At 48.5% G+C, this 14,039-nt stretch overlaps 1 protein-coding gene across 1 annotated transcript in view; it reads left to right on the top strand.

Moving 5' to 3' along the window:
- The first annotated feature begins 9,673 nt into the window (after window positions 1-9,673).
- Window positions 9,674-14,039, top strand: part of KCNJ10 (potassium inwardly rectifying channel subfamily J member 10) — a 29,182-nt gene continuing 24,816 nt past the window's right edge. Inside the window, exon 1 of the mRNA XM_083715967.1 lies at window positions 9,674-10,498. The gene's annotated coding sequence lies outside the window, so the exon portion shown is untranslated. The remainder of the gene's footprint in view (window positions 10,499-14,039) is intronic.

The raw sequence follows: 14,039 nt of genomic DNA, 5'->3' as shown, positions 1-14,039 counted from the left end.
CATGAAAAAGAGCCCTGTAGCTGGATCAGGCCCAAGGGGGGCTGTCTAGTTTAGCTTCTTCTTCTCACAGTGACCAAATATACCTATGGACATAGGAGGCAAGATAGACTGCCTCTAGTAGAGACATCGCCTTGCCGACAAAGGTCTGTATAGTTCAAGCTCTGGTTTTCCCAGTAGTGATGTAGGGAAGTGAGAGCTGGACCATCAAGAAGGCTGATCGCCGAAGAATGGATGCTTTTGAATTCTGGTGCTGGAGGAGACTCTTGAGAGTCCCATGGACTGCAAGAAGATCAAACCTCTCCATTCTGAAGGAAATCAGCCCTGAGTGCTCACTGGAAGGACAGATCCTGAAGCTGAGGCTCCAAGACTTTGGCCACCTCAGGAGAAGAGAAGACTCCCTGGAAAAGACCCTGATGTTGGGAAAGATGGAGGGCACAAGGAGAAGGGAACGACGGAGGACAAGATGGTGGGACAGTGTTCTCGAAGCTACCAGCATGAGGGAGGCAGTGGAAGACAGGAGGGCCTGGCGTGCTCTGGTCCAGGGGTCACAAAGAGGCGGACACGACTAAACGACTAAACAAGAACAACAGACCTGGAGGTTCCATAATAAGACCCTGGCCAAAGGGGCCCCGTCTTGCTCTCACAGGCACCAACCAGCTGCCCCGGTGGGAAGCCCACATGCAGGCCCCAAAACTTTATGGGCCTCAAGTCTTTCCACAGATTATATTTCTGGAATCTACCCTGGGGCTTTGCTAGAGCAGCTGCTTGGAATGCAGAAGGCCCCTTAATCAACCCCCAGCATCTTCCAGGTGGGGCTGGGAGAGACTCCTTGCCTGAACCCCTGGAGAGCTGCTGCCCGCCAGTGTAGACCAGGCATGTCCAAAGTCCGTCTGTTTCAGGGGCCTGATCCAGCCCGTCGGTTAGTTTAATCTGGCCCCTGTGGCAGTTTATTTCCTAGGGTAAAATCCTAAAGAAAGCCCTCAACAACTTCAATCCTAAAAAAAGGTCAACTACTTTGGTCGGCCCTCATGGCCCTTCACTTCATCAAATTTGGCCCTCTTTGAAAAAAGTTTGGACACCACTGGTGTAGACCATGGTAGGCAAACTAAGGCCCGGGGGCCGGATCCAGCCCAATCACCTTCTCAATCTGGCCCACGGACGGTCAGGGAATCAGTGTGTTTTTAAATGAGTAGAATGTGTCCTTCCAATTAAAATGCATCTCTGGGTTATCATTCATATTTTTTTCTTTTCCAAATATAGTCCGGCCCCCCACAAGGTCTGAGGGACAGTGGACCGGCCCCCTGCTGGAAAAGTTTGCTGACCCCTGGTGTAGACAATACTGGGGTATATGGGCCAATGGTTTGACTGGGCAGCCGACAGCTTCCACAGTTCCTATGTAGTGTGAATCCAGAAGGAGGAGGGAGCTGTGTGTGCTCTGCTTAAGTTTAATGTCAGAAGGACAGCAGGACTTGTGTAACTCGCCCCTCTCTGCCCCCCACCTGCCTTCCCCATGTCAGATTAATAATGCATTTTCTGCTGGCCACGTTTGCATAGCAGAAATAATCAACAGTGCAGCAATGAGTTTTTAATGAAGGGAGCAGCTGAGGGGATGGGAACAAAATTGAAGCATCGCGGGGGGGGGGGAGAAGGATGGGAGGAGCTGTCTTAGAAGGACCTAAGAGGAGCCAAGGGGCCCATCTAGTCCACAGGAAAGGAGAGTTGCTCTTGTACATGGGTAGGCAAACTAAGGCCCATGGGCCGGATCCGGCCCAATCGCCTTCTCAATCCGGCCTGCGGACGGTCTGGGAATCAACGTGTTTTTACATGAGTAGAATGTGTCCTTTTATTTAAAATGCACCTCTGGGTTATTTGTGGGGCATAGAAATTCATTCATCCCCCCCAAAAAAAAATAGTCCGGCCCCCCACGAGGTCTGAGCGTCAGTGCACCAGCCCCCCACTGAAAAATTTGCTGACCCTGCTCTTGTGCTTGAATCTTGCTTGTGGGTTTCCCCTAATGGGCATCTGGTCAGCCCCTGTGAGAACAGGATGCTGGACTAGATGGGCCATGGGCCTGATCCAGCAGCCAGGCTCCACTTCTGTTCTTATGGAACTTCCAGGTGCAGTGGCAGTCTATCTGGATTCCTATCTTCTTTGGGACATTGGGCCACAGTGAGGACAGGAAGGACATGGGTGGCCTCTGTCAGGGCAGCAGTTGGGGGCAGGTCAGCAGTAACTCACCAGGTGTCGGTTAACTCTTTATTCAAAGAAACAGAAACAGCACAGGCCTAGTGGTCACAGCAGCTCTTCTCAGTAGGCCTTGCCCCAATGAGGCAGTTGTGAGGGGATGCCTTCCCAAGGCTCTCTAAGACTCTTCCTCCCCTGGTTCCTTGGGCTCCCTTACCTTTTCTCCCTTGGCTCTGTCCTCTTCATCCCTCTTCATGTCCTGGGGGGCCAGTGGAGAGAGGGTGCTGTCTTCTTCAGCAGCCTGCCTGATTTCTGCCTCTTGGTCTCCTTCCTTCCACCTTCTGCTCCTGCCTCTGAGTCTGCACTGCTCTCTGCCACAGCCTCTTCCTGCTCACTAAACCCTGTTGCCTCTTTCTCCTCCCAGTCTGCTCCTTCTTATCCCTCCCACCACTCATCACTGTCCCACCACCAGTCCCTTGATTCTCTTCCCTTGGGGGTCCCCCCCCCACTCCTCTGCCCCCCCCCAGTCCATGGCAGCCGCTGTGAGAAGAGGGTGCTGGACTAGATGGGCCCATTTGGCCGGATCCAGCAGGCTCTTCTGATATGCTTTTGTCCTCCTGGACTCCCAAACCAACAGTGGAAGATTCCACCTGTCTTCTTGTCTTCTCCCATATTTTTCTTTCTTTGAAGAACTGCTGATGGTGCCTCTCTCTCTCTCTCTCTCTCTCTCTCTCTCTCTCTCTCTCTCTGCCACTTGCAAAATGCAATGTCTGCTCCCTCCCAGCCAGCTCTGTCAAGAAGGATACCTGTCAGGCTGCCCGAGATCCAAATTGATCAGGCGGGGGCAATTTGTCACCAGGGGTTCATGAGGATTGCAAGAGAGAGAGAGAGAGAGAGAGAGAGAGAGAGAGAGAGAGAGAGAGATATGCTGGCTTCTTGCTGAGACAAGCAGCTCTCTCTCAGCAGCTCAGCCAGGTCCAGTCGTGGGGGGGGGGCAGGTTTTGAGGTGGGGGGGGACACACGACACAAATGAAAACAGAACATCTCTTGTTCTCGGCCATTTGGATTCCACCCAGGGCCTGTGCATTTCAGAAAAGGGCCTCCTTGCCTCGGCCTCGATGCTTCTCATTTTATCTTGCGTGGTAGGATCTCCATTAAAAGACTCTTCTCCCAGCCCCCCCAGCCCCCCCCCCCGCGCGCATTTGAAAGGGTCAGGATAAAAAGGGAACGGGGGAGAAAAGCCTCCCACTTGCATGCATGTTTGTTTCGGAGCAAGGAATAGAAAAGGCCCTTTTCTGCACACACGGTGGAATTTGTATTTCTTCTCGCAGCAGAGTGGGACTGCGGAACTCTCTCCCACATGAGGCAGTGATGGCCACTGATTTGGAGGGCTTTAAAAGAGAACTGGACAAATTCATGGAAGCAGAGGGCTATTGATGGCTGCTAGCTAGGATGGCTATGCTCTGTCTTCACAGTCAGAGGCAGCAATACTCATGAATCCCATTTGCTGGAAGCCCCAGGAGGGGAGAGTCCTGTATTCTGTGGGACCGGCTCTCCTGGTCTGCCCCACAGAGGACCTTAAGGTCCATGAATAGCCATAGTTTAGAGGTCCCGGGCCCTAAGGAAGTCAGACTATCCTCCACCAGGGCCTTCTCAGTGGTGGCTCCAACCTGGTGGAATTCTCTGTCCCATGAGAACAGGGCCCTGCAGGATTTAACCTCATTCCGCCGGGCCTGTAAGACAGAGCTATTCTGCCTGGCCTTTAATTTGAATTCAGCCTGATCTTTTATTTCCATTCCCTTCCCTCACTCGCTCTGAGACCCCACAGCTAATTCTCCCCTGGCCTCCTCACTGGCCCAAGTAGGACCAATTCAGCCACCTAGCCCTGGGGATTATCTTTTGATTTTTGATTTTTGAATTTTATTGTTATTCATGTTTTTATACTGTATTTTATGCTGCTTTTATAATTGTTTTAAATTTGTTGTTAGCTGCCCTGAGCCCGGTTTTTGAACCGGGAAGGGCGAGGTATAAATATAAATTATTATTATTATTATTATTATTATTATTATTATTATTATCCTGCTTGCAGGTTTCTTATAATGGTCATCTGGTTGGCCACTGTGAGGGCGGGAGCCTGGAGCTGATGAGTCCCCTTCAGAAGCCTCTTCATATCTTCTCATGTTCTTAAAAGTACTTTTTGGAAGCTATTTCTGGCTAGTTTAACTTAACAGCTTCCAGATATTTAATGGGCTTAGTATTGTATTTATGTTAAGTGATAAAATAATATGTTAAATACTATTAGGAGAAGATTTAAAGATGTTTAAGTTAAAGTTTATAGATATTGGGATTTGGAAAACCGTTATAAGGACATGCAATGAAATTCAACCAAGGGGAAACGAGGAAGTCGCTTTACAAAGTTAATAACTGTTATTTTTAATAAGGTTATGATTTATGTTTGTTATGTTTGTTCGTTTTGTGTGTTTGTTCGTCGATAATATTGTAAAAACCAATAATTTTTTGGGGGGGAAAGAGTATTTTGGGGGGGGGTGGCAGTGGGGAGGAAACTACTTTTATTTAGAGTTGCTGGTTTTTTACACACATTGACCGTCGAAGGTGACTTTTAACCCCATGACACGGGAGCTCTTGCAAACAACCCAGTTGGAATCCAGAAGCAGTTTTAACAGCAAGAGAGGAAGAATCGCGGGGTCATGGAAAAGAAGAAAAGCTGGTGGAAAATGTGGTGGGAAGGAAAATCAGGAGACAAAGGACAGGTGTGATATGATTGTTCCTTCTGCTTCTCAAAAAGAAAGCTCCCTCTTCTGATTTGCTTCCGTCTTTTCTCTCCAGGGACTTCTCGCCCGAGGAGGCTGCCCCGGCTCCATTTCCCTGGCTGAAAAGGCTTCGCCTTCCAAGGGAGTATCACTGTTGCAAAGGCACCTGGGCCGAAAGAGCCTTCGCAAAATCCCAGCAGAAAGGGGAATGTCGTCTCCGGCGCGCAAGTTACCTGATAGCCCTGACCTGGAGCTCCTTTCGTTACCTGTTGCAAACGCCGCCGTGTCTTTCAAGCGAGGGAGGAGATGGGGTCGCTCTCCCAGGATGGTCTCCATGTGTGCTGCAGCCTTTGGGACGGGCCAGTGGAGAGGGAAGGCGGCTAAGGAGACGAAGAGCCACAAGGCCTATGCTCTGCCCTCGGGCAGAAATGCTCCTGAATGCCCCTTCCGGGAAAACATGGAAGGGGAGAGGGCTCTTGTGCCCGGATCCTGACTGTGGGTCTCCCATAAGGGGCATCTGACTGGCCACTAGGAGAGTGAGATGCTGGACTAGATGGGCCCCCTGTGGCCTGATCCAACACACTCTCCCCCCCCCCCCCATCTCTCTCTCTATATATACCTATCTCTCTATATCTATCTATATCTATCTATCATCTATCTATCTATCTATCTATCTATCTATCTATCTATCTCTATCTATCTATCTATCTATCTATCTATCTATCTATCTATATCTATCTATCATCTATCTATCTATCTATCATCTATCTATCTATCTATCTATCTATCTATCTATCATCTATGTATTTATTTATTGGTTTTCACATATTACATTACAATACAGATGTACCAAAACCAACACCATTTCCTCCCCATCCCCCCCATATATTTACATTTATATTTCCGCAATCCTCCCCCACTCGATTTCCTCCACATTATACAATTTACAATAATCTTTGCATTCTACAATCTTCACAAATCATCTATATATCCTTATTATCTTTCCTCAGTAATTTTTCTTCCATCCAGTACTTCGCATTTTAATCTAGGCATATTAGCGTATCTTTTTTTTTTTTTGGAGCAATATTTTGTCATATATTCATCAAAACATTTCCACTCCTTTTTTAAACTTTTGATTCGACTGATTTCTTATTATAGCAGTTAATTTTGCCAAAATTAAACATTCATTGAGTTTACAAATCCATTCCTCCTTTGTAGCTCCAACACACTCTTCTTATGCTCTTAGGAAGGGGCCTGGAATGGAGAGAGAGGGCAAGGAACAGCTTTTCTCCATCTCTCATCACACTAGAATTCTTGGACACGCACCTGATGCTGAGTTTTGGAAGATTCGGGACAGATAAAAAGAATCTTTTCATACAGACCAGGGTTAAACTGTGGAACTCCCTGCCACAGGAGACGGTGAGGCCACCAACTTGGATGGCTTTAAAAGAGGATGAGACAGATTCACGGAGGAGAGACGGCAATCGATGGCAACTGGCCAGCCTGGCTCTGCTCTGCCTTCAATGCTTGCAAATACCAGTTGCTGGAACCCCCAGGAGGGGAGAGGGCTGCTCTTGGGTTCGAATCCTGCTCACGGGTTTCCCAAACGAAGCATCTGGTCAGCTGCTGTGAGAACAGGGGGCTGGAGCAGATGGTCCCCTGGCTTGATCCAGCAGACGGGCTCTTCTTACAATCTTGTGTTTTATAAAATAGCTAAATGTTGGAACAAGAGGAAGGAGAACACAGCCAAGAAACCTGTTGTACTCTGAAGGTTCAATTACGTCCCTTGGTTCCCCCAGAACAATAACCTTAAAGTTCAGGGCCCAGGTCCTTTAGTCATAGGGAAAACCACAAAATGCGTAATTTTGTAGGTCTCTCGCAACATGTGTATTGTGCTGGGCGATGATCATGCCAGTTCCTCCAACTCCCAGACAGAGACAGAGGAGTGCCGTACTGCTAGAAATAATTCGCCACCACAAATCTGTGGCCCTGGTGATGGAGCTGAGGACATGAGGACATGAACTCAGGGAAGGTCCTGTCAGATGAGGTGAAAGATGGAGGCCAGCTGGTGGTGATGGGTAGGAATGGCACCTCCATGTTCAGATAAAGTATACCTCTGAATCAGGGAGGCAGGTGGTGCTGTGGTCTTAACCACTGAGCCTCTTGGGCTTGCTGAACAGAAGATCGGCGGTTTGAATCCCCGCAATGGGGTGAGCTCTGTCCCAACTTCTGCCAGCTTGAAAGCACACCAGTGCAAATAGATAAATAGGTACCACTGCGGCAGGAAGGCAAATTGCGTTTCCGTGCGCTCTGGTTTCCATCACAGTGTTCTGTTGCTCCAGTTTAGTCCTGCTGCCCCAGAAAGCTGTCTGTGGACAAACGCCAGCTCCCTCGGCCCGAAATCAAGATGAGCGCTACAACCCCATAGTCACCTTTGACTGGACTCAACCGTCTATAGAGGTCCTTTCCCTTTCCCTTCTGCCTCTGATGCTGGAGACCCAGTATAGTATAGGCAAGAACTCTGCAGTGCATCTGGGATCTGGAGCTATTCTGTCTTTGAACATGGAAAATCCATTCTGAGCAATTTCAGCATCAGGACTCAAGAAGAGCCCTGGAGCAGCTGAATCAGGCCCATATAATCCAGCATCCTTAAGGCCAAATGTCCTTAAGAACCTAGGAATTCAGATAAACTGCCTCTGAAACTGGAGGTTCCTCCCGAGGCTGAGTGTGGTCAGAGTTGAGTCTACGCTTCCAGAGTTCAACACTAAATACATTACTTCTCACATGTTTGCAAGCTAGAGAGTTCCAGAAAGACATTTACTTCTGCTTCATTGACTATGCAAAAGCCTTTGACTGTGTCGACCACAGCAAACTATGGCAAGTTCTTAAAGAAATGGGAGTGCCTGATCACCTCATCTGTCTCCTGAGAAATCTCTATGTGGGACAAGAAGCTACAGTGGATATGGAACAACATGGAGATGGAAAGGAGTACGACAAGGCTGTATATTGTCTCCCTGCTTATTTAACTTATATGCAGAATTCATCATGCGAAAGGCTGGGCTGGATGAATCCCAAGACGGAATTAAGGTCGCCAGAAGAAATATCAAAAACTTCAGATATGCAGATGACACAACCTTGATGGCAGAAACATCACTTTGCCAACAAAGGTCCGTATATTTAAAGTTATGATTTTCCCAGTAGTGATGTATGGAAGTGAGAGCTGGACCATCAAGAAGGCTGATTGCTGAAGAATGGATGCTTTTGAATTCTGGTGCTGGAGGAGACTCTGGAGAGTCCCATGGACTGCAAGAAGATCAAACCGATCCATTCTGAAGGAAATCAGCCCTGAGTGCTCACTGGAAGGACAGATCCTGAAGCTGAGGCTCCAAGACTTTGGCCACCTCATGAGAAGAGAAGACTCCCTGGAAAAGACCCTGGTGTTGGGAAAGATGGAGGGCACAAGGAGAAGGGGATGGTGGAGGGCGAGATGGTGGGACAGTGTTCTTGAGGCTACCAGCATGAGGGAGGCAGTGGAAGACAGGAGGGCCTGGCGTGCTCTGGTCCAGGGGGTCACAAAGAGGCAGACACGACTAAACGACTAAACAACAACAACACATTACTTCTGGTTAATGAACCACCAGAGCCGCTAGAGGGCCGTGAAAATTTGTGTCCCGGGTGTTTTAGACTCATCTACCCATGTTCTATCTGAAACCAAAGGGGCCAGATGTGAAATATATTGGCATTGCAGTGGTACCTCGGGTTAAGAACTTAATTCGTTCCGGAGGTCCGTTCTTAACCTGAAACTGTTCTTAACCTGAAGCACCACTTTAGCTAATGGGGCCTCCCTCTGCTGCCGTGTGATTTCTGTTCTCATCCTGAAGCAAAGTTCTTAACCTGAGGTACTATTTCTGGGTTAGCGGAATCTGTAACCTGAAGCATCTGTAATCCGAGGTACCACTGTATTTTCAGCTCTCCTGCCCCACTATATTTATTTTGTTTCATAAAATCTATGCGCTGCTTAATTATACCCTACGATCCTAGTCTGGGGCCCTCCCTCATGCATCTCGTCCACAAGAGGCCTGGAGGGCAGCAACCTGAGAATGGGCCTTTTCTGCAGTGGGATGTTCTCCCCAGGGACACTCGCTTGGCACCTTCCCTACAGATCTTTAAGTGCCGGGCAAAAACATTTCTCTTCTCCCAGGCCTTTTAAACTGTGGGTGGGGGGTTATTGTTTTAGTTTGTTATTATGTTATGTGGTTTTGTAGTTTTATATCATAAAACACCCTGTGATCCTTGGATGAAGTGCAGTGTAGAACTTTTTAATAAGGATAATAAACCCCAAACCCCTCCAAGTGGTTCGCTAAGAGCTTAAAACAATAAAATCACCAGTAAAAGCAGCTCTTTTAAAACATTCGAAAGACAAAAACCAGCAATAAACGAAGAACAGGTGGAAACTACATCAACAGCCTTGCCTAAACAACAATGTTTTCTTGGCAGGCACCAAAAAGCATTCAGTGAAGGCGCCTCCTGTCTGGTGTCCATTGGCAGGGAGTTCCAAAGGGTCAGTTCTGCCGCACTAAAAGACCGCTTTCCTCCTTTGCTACGCAACTGGTGCCTGTGAAGTCTTTGGGGGGGAGATGGGAGGAGGCCGGGGGCCATGGGAACCTCACGCAGGTCCCCAGAGGACGGGAAGGACTAATCTGTTCACAGTTCGGTGCAGGTGTCGTCCTCTGCTGCCGCCACCTCTAGCGCTGCGTCTCCACGGACGGGTGCTCCCTTTGCAACAGTATTCATGTGCCTTTTAAATCCAGCTGTAATTAAATACGCCTCTCCCTCCCCCTTTCATTCTGCCTTCTCCTCTCCCTTGTCCCGTGACCTTTTAACACAGAGGGTTTGGGACAGGGAGGCAATCCTATCCCCAGCGAGCGATTTGATTTCCATCTCATTAACTCGCCTCTCAAACTTTAACCCTCCGGCTCTGCCTGGTGGTGCCCACTCCCCTCCCACCTTTCGCTGCCAGATTTCTCTCCCCCCCCCTTTTCTTCTACACTCCGCACAGCTCCACCTCCCGCCATTCTCCCTTGCCACCGCCCTCCTGCGATAGGCCTGCCGAAGACGTCAATCACCTCCCTCTCCCGCCCCCTGCTTTAAAAAAACAAAACAAAAAATAAATCCTTTCATTCAATTGAACTTGAGCAAAGTTTTGTAAGGGAGAAAAAGAAAGCGAGAGGGGGGAAAGAGGCACAAAATCCATGGGGGAGGCTCAGCCTTTCAGAGCAGCTCTTATCTGATGGTGGGTCCTGAATTTAAAAGCCTTTGCAAGAAGCCTCCAAGCCCCTGTGTTGGCAGCTGTGGTTGAATCCTGCCTCTTGGAGCCCCAGGTTTGGGAAGTGTGTGCAAGAGAGAGTTCACACACACACACAGGGGCAGCAGGACAAGAAGAAGGAGCAACGTCGATTTAGCTCAGATTCCCTTCGGTGAAAAGTCCGGTTGAACCCTGATCCTTGCCCAGTTTTGCTCTTCGGACCTTCGCTGGACTCAAGGTAAGACTCTGTGAAACGGTGGAAGCCACAACAAGATGGTGACTTTGAGCAAGTGGATAGTGGGACTTCCTGAGATGCTCCACAGGTAGCGAGTTTCTGTTTTGGGAGTCCTACCTACCTGCACCCCTCTTTGACCAGATGCTAAAGAGAGACCTCTTTAGGTGGGCAAAATGTCTGGGTGGATTCGGGGACTTTACTAACTTCCTGTTGCAACTCAGAATGGGGGGAGAAATTAAGTTTTGGCATTCATTTTAGTGAGAAACTCTCTAACGTGCACTTGATCCAACACACAAAACCCGTCCTTTGGGATTTGCACCCTCTGAATTTTGCGATCACTTCTGCAGCCAAAGAAGTTGTCCAAAGATGTGTACGTTCGGAAACAGTGCACTTCAGAATGCATGTGTTAGAGACTACAACACGCAAAATTGCATTGTATTCGGGGAACGGTTGCAGAAAATATGAACTTTAGTCAAAATGGCATGCAAAAAGTGTGTTTAATTGGAGCAATTTGCACTCGGGCACTAACCCATTTTCGTGTTTGAAAAACAAATTGCTGCAGGAATACAGAGATGTGAATTTAAATTTGGGGGGAAACGAGGGCCAAAAGGGACAGGTTTGTGCACCCCGAATTGCCACCCTGGCTGCTTGCTAGAGATTCTCTGCGCTTGGAGGGCAGAATATTAAACATCCCACCTCCAAAACCGGATACATCCTGACAGCAGGGAAACAAGGAAAATCTTGTAGCAAATGATCTCTGTCTCCCTTCTTGAGCTCTTCTTGGCAAGGAGTTCAGCGCCCACCTTAATCCCCGCCAGCCGTGTTTATTCCTTGGCTGGCCCCATCTCCTCCTGGAGGGATGAAGTCCCCTGTCTCCCTCAATCCCTCTGGCTTCACCCCTGGGTGTCCCCTGACTTGCTTCAGGGTGCTCAGCTGGGCGCTCAGAACGAGAGCGATGCATGCCTGTGTGGGATGCTGCATGTGGGAAACACACAGAGCTTTCTCTCACAGAGCTTTGCCAGCCTGACATTCCATGTTCCCGGGAGTTCGTTCTGCCTCCTCTGCCCTGCCAGCTTCTTCTCCTTCTTCATGGAATTGTGGAGTCGGAAGGGAACCCGAGGGACATCTAGTCCACCCCCCACAGTGCAGTAATCACAACTAAATAATCCCTGACAGGTGGCCATCCAGCCTCCCTTTAAAAACTTGCCAGCAAAAAGTGAGTGCTAGTGTCTCATCTGAATCACCTTTCATAGAGTTAGGAGGGGTCCTGGCCGGGTCATTTTGCCCAAGCCCCTGACAGACGCTCAGGCAACCTCGGCTTAGAAACCTCCAACTTCCTGAGGCAGCCTTCTCCAGCGCTGAAAAGCTCTTCGCTGGAATCCTTCACCAGCAGGAAAGGAAGACAGTTATCTGGACAACAGGTGCCTTGAGCGAGGCTCCAAAACCGGCAGCCTGAACCTTTTTGGAGCTGAACTCTTGAGGCCTGGGCTGGGGCTGGAATGACCCCTTTTGCAGCCATGCCTCAAAAGCCCACCACAAGCCGGTTTTGGCGAGGAAGCCTTGCGCAGTGGAAGAGCAGCTGCCTTGCATGCAGAAGGTCCCAGGGTGAACTGCTGGTTATCCCCAGGTTGGTCTGGGAATGTCTCCCACCTGGAACCCGGGAGTGTCATTGCCTGTCTGTGCAGACACCACTGCGCTAGAGGAACCAGTTGGTTTGCCTCGGCGAAGGCAGCTTCTTGCCTTCCTATTTCAACCCTTGGTTCAGAACCATGAGGACTGGAATCTTAGCTTATTCTACAGGCAAGGTCCGCAGCTCAGTGGCCGAACAGCTGCCTTGCATGCAGAAGGTCCCAGCTATGGGTGGAGAAGACTTCCTTCCTGGAACTGAGGGCAGCTGCGCTGGGTCAGAGCAGCAGCGAGTTTTAAGCTGAATGATGCCCCCCCTTTCAGTTGCTTCGAACTTCTTCCTAGCCAGTGTGAAGGTTGCCTCTTTAATCTCTCTCGGTCTCTGAGAAGCTTCAGAGCAGGTATGTTAGGGGAGAATTTCTGGCTGGAATTTCTCTTCAAAAGCTTCAAAACAGTCCACATTTTTTAATGCATAGCCCAACTTTCTAAGTGTGTATCTTCCCAGGGCTTTCCGCCTTGTGCAAAATACAGTACCTGACTACTTTGAATCATTTATTTATTTATTCATCCATATCATGGCATTTACACACTGCTAGATTGCAAACAAGCAAAACTCAATGCGATTTACCAAACAGAAAACAGTAAAATCAAGAAAAATCTGCAACCGTCCTTTAAAACATAGGAAAGTTAACATACAGAAACAGATTAAAATTACCTCAATTTTCTAAGCTTGTCTAAACAGGAATTTTTTTAGCAGGCACCGGAAAGAGTACAGAGAAGCTGACTGCTTGATCTCAATAGGCAGGGAGTTCCATCTGTGAATCAGTTGTGAATCACTTGCAAGAGTTATTTCCTTCCTTCCTTCCTGATATCACACTTGCTTTTATCCCAGGACCTTGGCGTAAATAGTTCTCTCCCTCATCATTTAATCCTACACAACAACCCTGTGAGGCAGGCTAGCCTTAGAGAGGGAATGACTCTGGTTCATGGCCAGAATGGGCATTTGAGCCCTGCTCTCTCCCAGGTCCCAGTATGACACTCTCGGCGCTTTTCTTTCTTTCTTTCTTTCTTTCTTTCTTTCTTTCTTTCTTTCTTTCTTTCTTTCTTTCTTTCTTTGATTCTGGGATTCTGACCATCTGATAGCTGACCTCTGACCTGACAAGGGTGCTAGGATCAGCCAGCCAGATTTGTATTTCAAAATAGTTCTGCTCATCCCAACCCTTTAGAGCTATTTATTGAAATGTTGTACTTTATTATGATCATAGATCCCTCTCCTCCCTCAATTTATCCAATCCTCTTTTAAAGCCATCCAAGGTGTTGGCCATCACAGATTCCCGCACAAAGAACTTCCTTCCTCTCTCCTAATGCAAAACTCCGTGTCCATTCAGAGTCCCCCTGCTCTGCAAAGTCTGCAGGAATTTGCAGGAAACTTGGTGGTCATGGAGAATTAGTTTTTATCCCTAGAACCTGAAGGTGACTTGTGCACTTTAAACACCACTAGCAAGATGTTCATCAAGGAGACACTTCCTTAAAGATCTCGGAGGAGGGGGAAGGAAACAGGAAATAAAATGGGCAAGCCATGTGCCCATCAGGCCCAGACGATGGAGACCCCGTCTGATTCATTTCTTTCCCCCTGCTCACCTTGGGGAGGTCAGAGTGGGTGCAGAGGAAGGAAGCCGCCCTCCCAAATCTTTCAGAACTCCAGAGGACCTTTCTCCCTCTTCCACCTTTTCAACAGCCACCTGCCAAAAATTCCATTATTTTGTGTAACAAAGAGAGGCCGGACTCTTTCTGTGCATCTGGGTGCCCAGCCTCTCCCCCCCCCCGTCTCCTCCAATTTTTTTTACCTCCCTCCCAAATCCCTTTCGCACTCTTCTTTTCTGCATGGCTCACCTCTCTGTGACACAGAGCACAGCCT

The sequence above is a fragment of the Podarcis gaigeae genome (assembly GCF_964106915.1).
Source record: "Podarcis gaigeae genome assembly, chromosome: 16".
NCBI classification, from domain to species: domain Eukaryota; kingdom Metazoa; phylum Chordata; class Lepidosauria; order Squamata; family Lacertidae; genus Podarcis; species Podarcis gaigeae.
This window is presented reverse-complemented; position numbering and strand designations above follow the sequence as displayed.